The sequence below is a fragment of the Lissotriton helveticus genome, chromosome 7 (assembly GCF_964261635.1).
Source record: "Lissotriton helveticus chromosome 7, aLisHel1.1, whole genome shotgun sequence".
Classification (NCBI taxonomy): Eukaryota; Metazoa; Chordata; class Amphibia; order Caudata; family Salamandridae; genus Lissotriton; species Lissotriton helveticus.
This window is the reverse complement of record NC_136068.1, coordinates 1,604,289,142-1,604,302,556: the sequence shown is the minus strand read 5'-3', so window position 1 is coordinate 1,604,302,556 and position 13,415 is coordinate 1,604,289,142.

The following is a 13,415-nucleotide window of genomic DNA, read 5'->3' as shown; positions in this document are numbered from 1 at the left end:
CGACCACACGACCAACTATTTTTTGCACGGTGTCGATAAGGCTTATTGGCCTGTAATTGCCTGGCTGCGCACGGTCGCCCTTTTTAAACACAGGGATGATCACAGCTCCCCTCCACGAAGCCGGGACCTCAGCACCTTTAGCGATGAAGTTAATAAGTAAATGAATATATTTACACCACCGCTCTTTGTCTTTGTCATGTTTAAGAAAATATCGGCAGGGACGCCATCTAAACCAGGAGCACGCCCTCTATTCACTGAATTTATGGCAGACATAATCTCTTTGTAAGTAAAAAGATTACCTTGGGAAAAAGACATGATAATACTGTCCTCACCTGTAATCTGAATATTAACAGCATACTGTGAACTAAAAAAGTCTACCCAGTCCTCTTGTGGTACATTGTTGTTAGGGGGTTCCTCAACTCTCTCGCTACCCCATTTAACGATGTTCCAGAACACTCTGGAGTCCTTTCTGTCGCTAGCTTTTTTCAGTTTACACCAATGCTCCTCATCCCAGGCTCTCTTAGCTTTCGCTATGCAGGCTTTGTAACCCTTTCTGGCTAGGCGGATGGTCTCAGACTCCCTCTTCTTAATAGCATGACCTAGAGCAAGTCGTGACGCCCTACATTCGGCATTAAACCATTTTGCACTTTTACAAACTCTAGCCCCATTCCGGATAGCAGGTTTCAAAAAGTGGTTTTTGATCTTGCCAAAGAGGGTATCATGGATGTTAACCACATCCCCCAAGCCAGAGGGAGAAACGCTAGTCGATTCCATAGCTAATATAGCTTTGTCAGTTTCCTGATTGATGTTGTCGATGGCCTGTTGGTTGGTCACTACGCTAGCCCATCTGAGCCTGCGCATGTTATTTTCTGGGATGATCATAGGTGGAACAAGAGCATTCGGGCAGGTTGTATTAATCCCAGCAGGCCACCATTTAAGCTCCACACATAGGGGATTGTGGTCACTCTCGGGTCTCACGACAACCTCCATGTCACAGACAGATGGCCATAGCATCCTGCTACAGATTACATAGTCTATTCTGCTTTTGTGTCTCCCGTTATCAAAAGTCATAGAGCCTTTTTTATCCAGTGCTGTTCTTCCATTCAAAGCTCTCAGACCTTTTTCGAGACACATAGCGTTCAGATCTATTATGTCCTCGGTCCAACGTGTGACTGGCTTCAGCTCTAACTCAGGGATACCCCAGTGAGAGTCCTCTTCTGCTCCAAGGAAAGCCTCACACGTGACCAAAGGCTCAAAAGTCCGATTAAGGTCGCCTGCTATTACAATATTGTTGTCGTGGGAAAATGTATCAAGGAAATTACCCAGGGCAATTAAAACTTCAGAACGACCACCCTTAGCACTTCTGGCATATATATTATAGATATCTAGTGACCCTGAAGTATCATTAGTTATCCTGATCAACTGGATGTCATTATGGCTAGTCACTATACTTTTGATTGTTAATTTAAGGGACTGTCGGACCCAAATTGTGAGACCCCCCATTGGTCTCCCTTTTGGACCCTTTATTGCTGGCACAAAAAAATTTATATAACCCAGCGCAAAGACAGGTTCACATGCCCAAGTCTCCTGGAATATGCATACATCAAATAAACTAACAAAACCAAGCCAGTCCCCACAATCTAATTTAGAATACAGCCCGGCCAAATTCCAAGAGATTAGGTTCCCCGTCCCAGTTGAAGAACCAGCTAGTGCTTCAGGAATAAGGTTCGAATTACTAGGCTCACCCACTGCTGTCATTACAGAACTTATCTGGGCTCCATTACTTATGGCATCACTATTACCTTCCCCCTGCGAACCAACTACAAGGTCGCAGCATGCAGGTGATAAGGCCGTTACCGTTTGAGGATCCTTCTGACCGAACCCGACCACAGGCCTAGGCGCCATCCTATTTCTGTAACAATTGCCATTATGGGCAGGCAAGCTGCATATACTCTGGTCGGTTAAAGCTGATAGTACAAGACTTTTGCCCCCAGGAAGTCAGTCACAATCATTCAAGTTAGAGAGAGCTGAGTACCTATTCTCCAAATTTAAACCCCACTCAGTGGATTGGGCATCCCTCCTCCCCTTGGTTGATATCACATTCCATTTTGTCCTAAGTGTACACCGGTTGGGACCCCTCCCACTCCGGTAGTAGAAAAAGTCTAAGGTAAGTGGAATGATGTCGGTGGATCTTTGCTGTGGCGGTAGGAGGTTGGGCAGAATGTTGATTAATACATCAGGGTCTGAAAAATTCAAAACAACACAATCACCCCTAAATCTTTTTGGACTACTTCCAATCCACTCCACCCTCCTGGCCATAACTAGTTCTTCAGCCAACTGTTGCTTACCCCATGGAGTTATCACCATATTATTAGTCAGCCAGTGTAGGGCCTTGGACAACAGGGATGAGGTAGTTTCATCCTGTCCTGGTTCCAATGTGGGGACGTTAGCTAAAACAAGGACTAGAGGGGAAGCCTCAACTATGAGCTCCACCGCGCCTTTCATGGGTATTGGAGCAGTAGATACAACAGGAGGGGCAACTTCCCCTGGCGCAACTTCTGCTATGGCTACCTGCGGGGCTGCTGATTGATTAAACAAAGGGAAAATTCCACCACCACCCACCGAACTAGAGGTTCCCTTCTTCCTCTCCACTCTATTTGTGACTTCATCAGGCAATTTTTCTACTTCACCTAGAGTTTTATTCAATAGATCCCCTAATCTGTTAAACTCGCTGGTGAGATTCTCAATCCTGCCTACCAGCGGCTTTACAATGCCCTTAATCTTAGTGTCTATCATACCCAGAAACTTCTTAAATTTCTCATTAGTTACGGACATGCAAACTTCATCACTTGACCCTTCTTCCTCCTCTACGTCAGTATTGCTAGGTAGAGGATCAGGCTTTTTCCGGCTCGATCGTAGCCCACCGCGCTTAGGCAGGCCCTTTCTGGCTCCTCTGGTGGTACGCGGTGCAGGCACTAGGGTAGCGGCTTTTTCCTCAAGTATATGTAGTTCAACCTCCTCCCCATTATCGCTATCTTCTGCTACACAGTTAGTCCGAGTCGAAAAGGCATTGTCAGCAGGGTCAAATATTGCAACAGTGCTACTACTGTTATCTAAATCAGGGAGTTGGGCCAGGTCAGATACCGGCAAGGTGGGTTCAGGTGTTTTAGGAGATACACCCAACCCAAGTGAGGATCTCCTCTCGCTATTGATTTTAGCAACTACCTGGACTAGGTAGTTGTCCATGGTGTTTTTTGCCGGGGATAGCTTTTTACTTGACATAGCTCACCAGTGTACAATAACCTCCCTAATACACTGTGTAGAGGCGTGGACAGCGTATATCACAGACCCACAATACGACTTAGACACAGTTCATACAAAGTCTATACCAGATAATGTCCAGAATGAATCTCGATCAATGGCAAAGTCTCACCTTAAGGTTTCGGACAGAGTAACTGGCCCAGTCCAGTCTCTGCCAGTCTCGGACTGTCTTAGACTGTCCGCCCTTTGTCCGGGCTTCGTCCGGCACGTCCCGCGCACGTCCCGCGCGCGTCCTCGCGGGACGAGGGACCTGCCGGTGCTTTATGCGCCTCCTGGCGCGCTGGTTACTGGCGTCGTCGCTTCCCCCCAAGGGATGCTGGGGATTGTAGTCCGACCGGCGGAGCCAAGCCCGGCCGGTCGGTTTCTGCAACGAAGGATGTGGCGGAGCCAAGCCCGGCCGCTTGAACTGTGAGGCGAGTCTGCGAGTCTGGCAGCAGGGGTAGAAAGAAGAGGAACAGGGAACTCGGCCCCTGTCGGTGCTTTATGCGCCTCCTGGCGCGCTGGTTACTGGCGTCGTCGCTTCCCCCCAAGGGATGCTGGGGATTGTAGTCCGACCGGCGGAGCCAAGCCCGGCCGGTCGGTTTCTGCAACGAAGATTGTGGCGGAGTCAAGCCCGGCCGCTTGAACTGTGAGGCGAGTCTGCGAGTCTGGCAGCACGGATAGAAAGAAGAGGAACAGGGAACTCGGCCCCTGCCGGTGCTTTATGCACCTCCTGGCGCGCTGGTTACTGGCGTCGTCGCTTCCCCCCAAGGGATGCTGGGGATTGTAGTCCGACCGGCGGAGCCAAGCCCGGCCGGTCGGTTTCTGCAACGAAGGATGTGGCGGAGCCAAGCCCGGCCGCTTGAACTGTGAGGCGAGTCTGGCAGCAGGGGTAGAAAGAAGAGGAACAGGGAACTCGGCCCCTGCCGGTGCTTTATGCGCCTCCTGGCGCGCTGGTTACTGGCGTCGTCGCTTCCCCCCAAGGGATGCTGGGGATTGTAGTCCGACCGGCGGAGCCAAGCCCGGCTGGTCGGTTTCTGCAACGAAGGATGTGGCGGAGCCAAGCCCGGCCGCTTGAACTGTGAGGCGAGTCTGCGAGTCTGGCAGCAGGGGTAGAAAGAAGAGGAAAAAATACCTGCCCTCGTTTTACACTCTTACCTGCAAAGCTTCAAAGAGGAAACCTGCCTGAACAGAAATCAGGGCACCTTGGGCATTGGGAAAGTACCCTGTAAATGCGCTGCACCTCCTCTGGAATACGATGTGTCTCCTGCAGAAGAGCAATATGTACTGCCCTATGCATTAGAAACATGTGAATCTTATGCCGCCTGGTGGCTGTCCCCATGCCCTTAATGTTCTAAGTTAGCAGTTTAAACTCAGTGTGTGCTGTGGCCATACTTGTGCTGTGAAGCCAAGGGCAAATCCTCTCTCACCCCCCGCACAGCACAGAACTCCTGAAGGGTGATTGCACCACTGCTGGAACCCACTCGAGAAACAAGCCTGGAGCAGCATGGCAAGAGCTGGCCGCTCAGTTAGACATGATGCAAACCGTATAAATCTTGAAAGTGCTACCCACTAACCGTTGGAAAGGCTGCATGTGGGGGCACATGTGAGTATCCCAGAAAGCGTGCGCCAACATCGGCATAACAAGATTGCAGTCACCCAACAGCTCTTTTGTTAATCAGAGACCAAGAATGGAAGACCGAGCCATATCCTCCCATAGTTATACAGAGTCCCCCATCCCAGGCATTTTGACAGCAAAGGGAGTAACAATAAGCATATATATATATAATGTACACACAAATATTTGAAGACCACAGCCCACATGCTGGGAGAATGCACCGCATGTGCAGTGTGGGGGCACAGCAACCCAGTGGATCATAATCATCACAGGAGTCTCCACACATGTTCAAAGAAAGTCCTCCCCTGGTTGAGGAGTCCTACATGGCAAGTTGTGCTCACTATTGGCCATATCATCCAAGTCAGAGTCCACAGAACGATCCTCTGTATGGGTCCCAGTACTGTATGGGTCCCATCTGTATGAGTCCAGGCTTGCTCGGCTCCCACATCACCACCGCTGTCTCTTTAGTGGCCAATCTTGCCACTCCAGTGCACCGCCAGTCATCCCTTTAGCCCTGTACTTTTCCTGCCACTCCAATGCATCCATGGGAATTAAGAAGATATGCATACTCCCTTACAGCATAACCCGTAGCTTGGCAGGGAACAAAATGGAGTATATGAGGGCCCCCTCTCTCAGCTCATGTTTGACCTCCAGGAATTAAGCTGGCTTAGCCTGCACTGACTCAGTAAAGTCTGAAAACATAGTTATGTAAAGTGCGAAGGGGCTGTCTGTCCTGCTTTTTGGACCAGTGTGTCAAGGTCCAGGTGGTACAGCAGTCGAACCACACAGGTCTCAGCAGCCTCCTCAGAGGCGAGGATTTGCAGGGACTCTGTGGGCACGGTTATGGGCAAAGAAAGAAGAAAGGCCTGTCGGGGCTACCTTCGTTTTCATCCAGTTCTCAAGATATAACACCATGTCATCAGTCAAGTCAAGTCAAGTCAAATAATTTATATAGCGCGCTACATACCCAGAGGGTCTCAAGGCGCTTGAGGAAGGGTGGGGAATTACATGTCGAATATCCAGGTTTTAAGTTGCTTTCTGAATGCTATGTGGTTCTGAGTGAGGCGAAGGTGAATGGGAAGTGAGTTCCAGGTTTTAGCCGCTAGGTAGGAGAAGGATCTTCCTCCCATGGTGGTTTTGTTGATGCGAGGTACAGCAGCAAGGGCTTGGTTGGAGGAGCGAAGCTGGCGGGAGGGGGTGTAGAAGGAAAGTCGTGTGTTGAGGCATTCGGGTCCAAGTTCGTAGAGTGCCTTGTGTGCGTGGGTTAGGAGGCGGAATGTTATCCTCTTATTGACGGGGAGCCAGTGGAGGTTTTTCAGGTGACCAGAAATGTGGTCTTTACGCGGAATGTCTAGTATGAGTCTGGCTGATGCGTTCTGGATGCGTTGGAGTTTTTTCTGAAGTTTTGCGGTGGTACCGGCGTATAGGGTGTTTCCGTAGTCCAGGCGGCTTGTAACCAGTGCGTGGGTGACCGTTTTTCTAGTTTCGGTGGGGATCCAGCGAAATGTTTTTTTGAGCATGCGAAGAATGTTGAAGCAAGATGATGAAACGGCGTTGACTTGTCTGGTCATCAAGAGTGAGGAGTCCAGGATGACGCCCAGGTTCCGTGCGTGGTCCGTCGGGATGGGTGCTTTTCCAAGGGCCTCTGGCCACCAGGAGTCGTCCCAGGCGGAGGGGGAGGTACCCAAGATAAGGACTTCAGTTTTGTCTGAGTTCAGTTTCAGACGGCTGTGCTTCATCCACTCGGCTACTTCTTTCATTCCTTCATGTAGGTTGGTTTTGGCGGTGTTAGGGTCTTTGGTGAGTGAGAGGATCAGTTGAGTGTCATCAGCGTAGGAGATGATGTTGAGGTTGTGTTGGCGTGCGATGGCCGCGAGGGGGCTCATGTATACGTTGAAGAGGGTGGGGCTGAGTGAGGATCCTTGTGGCACGCCGCAAATTACTTCAGTGGCCTCTGATTTGAATGGTGGGAGGTGGACTCTCTGAGTTCTTCCGGCAAGGAACGAGGTGATCCATTCCAGTGCTCTTCCTTGGATTCTGATGTTTCTGAGGCGTTGTAACAGGGTGCTATGACAGACTGTGTCGAAGGCTGCGGAGAGGTCGAGGAGGATGAGGGCGACTGTGTCTCCATTGTCCAGTAGAGTTCGAATGTCGTCTGTTGCTGCGATGAGTGCGGTCTCAGTGCTGTGTTTGGCTCGGAAGCCGGACTGTGAGGAGTCGAGGGATTTGTTGGTTTCGAGGAAGGCGGCGAGCTGGTTGTTGACGGTTTTCTCGATGACTTTGGCCGGGAATGGAAGGAGCGAGATGGGCCGGTAGTTTTTGAGTTCGGTGGGGTCAGCTGTGGGTTTTTTCAGAAGGGCGGTGAGTTCGGCGTGTTTCCAGCTTTCCGGGAAGGTGGCGGAGCTGAGTGAGCAGTTGATGACGTCTCGGAGGTGTGGTGCTATGATGGAGTCTGCTTTGTTGAAGATGTGGTGAGGGTATGGGTCTGTTGGGGATCCTGAGTGGATAGAGTTCATCAGGCGGATGGTGTCCTCAGTGGAGATTGGGTTTCAATCATTAAGGATGTTCAAGGGGGGTGAAGGTACGGCAGAAGGTTGGGTGGGTTGGTCTTCGGGTTGGTTGTCGAAGCTGCTGTGGATGTCTGCGATTTTGTCGTGGAAGAACGAAGCTAGGGAGTCGCAAAGGGTTTGAGAGGGAGTGATGTCGTTGGAGTTGGCAGTAGGGTTGGTAAACTCTTTGACGATGTTGAATAATTCCTTGCTGTTGTGGGCGTTGTTGTCTAGTCGGTCTTTGAATGCGGTTTTCTTGGCAGTCCGGATCAGTTGGTGGTGTATGCGGGTGGCGTTTTTGAAGGCGTCCCTGGTGCTGGAGTTTGGGTCTTTTTTCCAGGCCTTCTCAAGGGAGCGACAGAGTTTCTTGGATTTTTTAAGATCATCGTTGAACCAGGGGGCGTTTTTGCTGCTAAGTTTGATTTGACGTTTTTTCAGAGGTGCTAGGTTGTTGGCGCTGTTGGTTAGCCATTGAGTTAGGTTAATGGCTGCTTGGTTGGGGTTCGAAGAGTGGGCAGGGGGGTTATGAAGAAGCGATGAGATCTGGTCGATGGTTATTTTGTTCCAGTTTCTTCGCAGAGTAGGTTGAGGATGGTTGTGGGTTGTGGTCTTTTTGTAGACAAAGTGAACGCAGCTGTGGTCCGTCCAATGGAGAACTGTGGTGTGACTGAAGGAGATGTGTTTGCTGGAGGTGAAGATAGGGTCGAGTTTACGTTTACCACCTTACCCTCTTTAGACCTGCCAGATACTGATAATCTGGTAATTAAATCAGATAACGACATAGGAACTATGGTACTAGTTTTGATCTATCGTCCACCTATATCTATGCCGTCTTTCCCTATCTCCCTTTCAGAGCAACTGGCTGGCCTGACCGTTGACTTTGATAAAGTCATTATGGTAGTCAGACAAAATATCGAAATTAAAATATCGATATACAATAATATCGATGTTTTAATATCGATGGTATAGAATATCGATGTGCCATAATATCGACAGACAGAATATCGAGATTAAGGTATGTATGTTAGTAATATCGAAATTTTGTTGTTTAGTGTTATGTATTTTATTTTGTTGTTTATATGTTTGCTAAATATGTTTAGAAATGTATGTTTGAAAATTAGTAATTTTGTTAACATTTTGCGTTTTAGTATTAGAGCGGGTTGTGGGTTTATAGGGGAATAGGGTGGGAAGTAATTTAATAATAATTAATTAATTAATATATGTTTGTAAATATTTTTAATTAATAATTAATTGGTAATTAATTAATATTAATTAGTTAATTAATTAATATATGTTTGTAAATATTTTTAAATAATAATTAATTGGTAATTAATTAATATTAATTAGTTAATTAATTAATATAAATGTGTACATATTTTTATTTAATAATTAATTGGTAATTAATTAATATTAATTAGTTAATTAATTAATATAATTTTGTACATATTTTTAATTAATAATTAATTGGTAATTAATTATTATTAATTAGTTAATTACATTAATTAGATTAATTTTTAATATATATACTTTTTTTATTGTTAATTAATTATTTGGGAAAAATTAATATTAATTAGTAAATTAAATTAATTATAGCTAATGTGCTAATATATTTACTTTATTGTTATTGTTAATTAATAATTAATTGGTAATTAAATAATGGTAATTAATTTTGGGTAAAGGAGTATTTTTAGGGTTCAGGGTCAGTTTTCAGTTCTTGGGTAAAGGGGTATTTTTGGGGTTCAGGGTCAGTTTCCAGTTCTTGGGTAAAGGGGTATTTTTAGGGTTCAGGGTCAGTTTTCAGTTTTTGGGTAAAGGGGTATTTTTAGGGTTCAGCAGTTTTCAGTTCTTGGGTAAAGGGGTATTTTTGGGGTTCAGGGTCAGTTTTCAGTTTTTGGGTAAAGGGGTATTTTTAAGGTTCAGGGTCAGTTTTCAGTTTTTGGGTAAAGGGGTATTTTTAGGGTTCAGGGTCAGTTTTCAGTTTTTGGGTAAAGGGGTATTTTTAGGGTTCAGGGTCAGTTTTCAGTTTTTGGGTAAAGGGGTATTTTTAGGGTTCAGGGTCAGTTTTGGGTTTTTGGGGTACAGGGGTATTTTTAGGGTTCAGGGTCAGTTTTGGGTTTTTGGTGTACAGGCGTAAAGGGTAAAAATAAAATAAATTTAAATTTAATTTAAATCAATTAAATGAAATTAAAAAAAATAAAATTACATTAAATTATAAAAATTTTAATTTATTTTAAATGTATATGTATTACTTTTAATTTTTTAATTATGTTTTAATGTTTTTATTAATATTTGTTAAATTATATGTATTTAACATTATTTTTACATTATTAATAATACATTTAAAAAAACGATATTTTTAATTTCGATATTTTTGTACTACGATATTATTTTTTCGATATTTTTGTACTTACCTTTATGAAGATAGGATCCCGATATTATTGTCCTCGATATTTTTGTTGCGATATTTTTGTATTGCGATATTTTTGTGGTCGATATTATGTCATACATTCAGTCATTATGATTGGAGATCTTAACTATTGGTATAACAACCTGGAGGCTGGACCTCACGCCTCAGAACTCTTCGAGCTTCTTTCCAATTTAAATTTCTGTCAACATGTCCAAATCCCTACCCATGATAAAGGTCATATTTTAGACCAAATCTGGTCACACAATATCCTCACCTCCAGCCCTACTGCATCACCTTGTATATGGTCCGACCATCACCTGTTGCAATTTTCCATCACTTTGCAGGGCAATTTGAAAACTCCTGTGCCCCTGGGAGGGACGGCCAGGAAATGGAGATCGCTTAGCCTCCCGGAGTTCTTATCCACCCTGACAGACTCCCTCCCGGCCTCGGACCAGGACATCAACCTGATGGATAAAGCACTCAATGACTGGCTCTCATCTGCTTGTGAGGCACATGTCCCCTTAACAAAGTTCTCTCGCGCTCGTCGAATGGACGCCCACAGGTGGTTTTCTACAGAGTTAAAAACTCAAAAACTAGAACTCCGCCAACTAGAAAGAAAATGGAGGCAGGGCTATCATGAAAAAGATAGACGGTTATTCACGACAGCCCGGAGGAATTATAATAGTTCCATTCTAGCCGCTAAGGCAGCTTTTTTCTCTAACAAAATCTCTACGGCTCAAAATAAGTCGAGAGAAATTTTTAAAGTAGTCAACGATCTATGCAATGACACCCGCACCTCCCCCTCCCAACCCCCAACTCAATCACTGTGCGACCAACTTAACGATTTTTCCCTAGAGAAGATTGATATTATAAAAGCTAGCATTCAGATGAACCATACCAAGGCAACTAGCAGGGAAATTTGCGAAACCCCTCACAAACTTCAGTCTATCCCCCATATTGATTTTCCTAAATTGGTGGAGCTCATGAATCGGGTAAAGTCCGGTTCTCCCAATGATCCTTGCCCCCCGCATATTCTGAAGGAAGTTTATTCTATATTACCTCAGGGAATCCTTTCACTTCTGAATAAATCCTTATCACTTGGAATAGTTCCAAACTCATTCAAAAATGCCATTCTGGTCCCATTAATTAAAAAGCCGGGTGCTGATGCAGCTGTGCTCTCTAATGATCGGCCCATATCTCTTCTTCCGTTTGGGGCCAAGCTGCTCGAAGCTCATGTGGCTAGCTCCATCTCTAATTTTATTGAGACATCCGACTACCTTGAGCCAAATCAAGCCGGTTTCCGCCAGGCACATTCCACCGAGGCAGTTATTCTTGCGGTCCTCGACACGCTAAGGTCCAATGCCGACAATGACGATCATCAGGCCCTCGTACTCCTAGATCTATCGGCCGCGTTCGACACGGTGGATCATACCATCTTCTTACACCGTGTCGAACAGGCTGGCCTTAGCGGGTCGGCCCTCGCCTGGGTCAAATCCTTCTTAATGGACCTATCCCAGGCAGTCAAATTGGGAACTTTTATGGCACCTAAACTCCCCACTACATGCGGTGTCCCGCAGTGCTCGTCATTGTCTCCCTTATTATTCAACCTATATCTGAAACCACTGCTGCAGTCCCTAAAAAATAGGAAAGTCATCATCTACAACTATGCAGATGATCTGCAACTGGTCTTCCCTTTAAACTCTGTGGACGCGGCGGAAGAATTTCAGTCCACGATGATACATATAAAGGGCTGGATGGACGAGAATCACTTAAAGCTCAATCCCGGAAAGACTGAGCTGGTACTCCCTGGCAAGAGTATGATCAGCTGGGGCCCTCACTTTTGGCCACCCTCGATGGGATCCCCTCCTAAGCCTTCTCAATCGGTGAAGAGCCTTGGAGTTACCCTTAACGTCGACCTTTCCTTGAAAAATCAGGTAGGAACAGTGATCTCTTCCAGCCTCTTTCAACTTCGAAAGATCAGGAAAATCACCCATCTTCTGACACACTCTGCCCTCATCCAAGTGGTGATCGCCTTGGTTCTCTCTCGCCTCGATTTTTCGAACTCATTATATCCGGGCCTCCCCCTCACTCTATCCAGACGACTACAGATCGTCCAAAATCAAGCTGCCAGGTTAATATTCAAAAGCAATCGAAGGACTTCGGCGAAACCCTTGCTATCCTCTCTTCATTGGCTCCCTATTGAGCACCGGATCACATTTAAAGTAGGATGCTTGGTTCACAAAGCCCTCCATGGCAAAAGCCCCAGGTTCATTAATCATCTAATAAATAAATATGAACCAACTCGGAACCTTCGCTCTGCCTATCAGTCCCTCCTCAAGCTGCCACTGTACAAGAGAAAACGACTTGGCGGATGTCGATTTGCTTATCTTGCCCCTAAGACCTGGAACAGCTTCCCCCTGTCTCTTCGGTCCTGTACTAACCTGGTGAAATTCAGGGGTGCTTTGAAGACCTGGTTATTCAAGCAAGCGCACGGTTAGACTACTTCCTTACCATCTGTCTCCCCTCAGCGCCATGAAACCTATGGGTGACCGTGCGCTTGACAAATTCCAAATAACATAACATAACATAACATAACATAACCTGCGTAGTGAGTGGGGGTATTAACAAGTTGTTTGAGTCCGAGGTTGGCGAGATTGTCCAGAAGGGTGGTGGCGTTGATGTCGTTGCTCTTTTCCAGGTGAAAATTGAGGTCTCCCAATAGAATGTAGTCCTCGGAGGGGAGGGCGTGTGGGGTGATAAATTCAGTGATGTCTTCACTGAATTGTGCACGGGGTCCTGGTGGCCTGTAGAGGAGGGTGCCTCTGAGTATGGTCTTGGGGTCGGTGTGGATCTGGAAGTGAAGGTGTTCGGCGCTAGCGAGGTTGACGTCTGAGCTGGTTGAGATGCGGATGGAATTCTTATGGACGATAGCGATGCCTCCTCCTGTTTGGTAGGTGCGGTCTTTTCGGATGATCTTGTAGCCTTCCGGGATGGCAATGGTGATGTCTGGGGCTGAGAAGGCGTTCATCCATGTTTCTGTTAGGAAGGCGACGTCCGGAGAGATGGTGTCTAGTAGATTCCAAAGGTCGATGGCGTGTCTGTGGACCGAGCGGGTGTTGAGCAGGATGCATTTTAGGTGGTTGGTGTCAGATCTCTGTTTGATGTTAGTGGGTGAGGAGTTGGACTTGGTGCTGTCATACTTGCAGGAGTTGCATGAGAAGGGTCCATGGGTGTGTCTAGGAGCGGCTTGGGCGCAGTTGGGGAGTCGACCGGGGTTTAGGGCTGAGAGGGTGGAGACGTCGTATGTGATGCGGGTGGGGTGGGTGGGACAGGGGCCAGGGGGTCTGGCGCTGGGCGCGGTCCAGGCGCGGACGGGCGTAGACGGGCTTACCTTTGGCGCACCTTCGGCACGCATGGGGCGCTTCCGCTGCGCGTAAACGCTGCGCGATTGTCCAGCAGTCATTAATGGAGGGTGGCGGAGCGTGGGCGGGGCGGCTGGGAGACGGGAGCGTGGGGGGAGGGACGGGCTGATGGCACAACA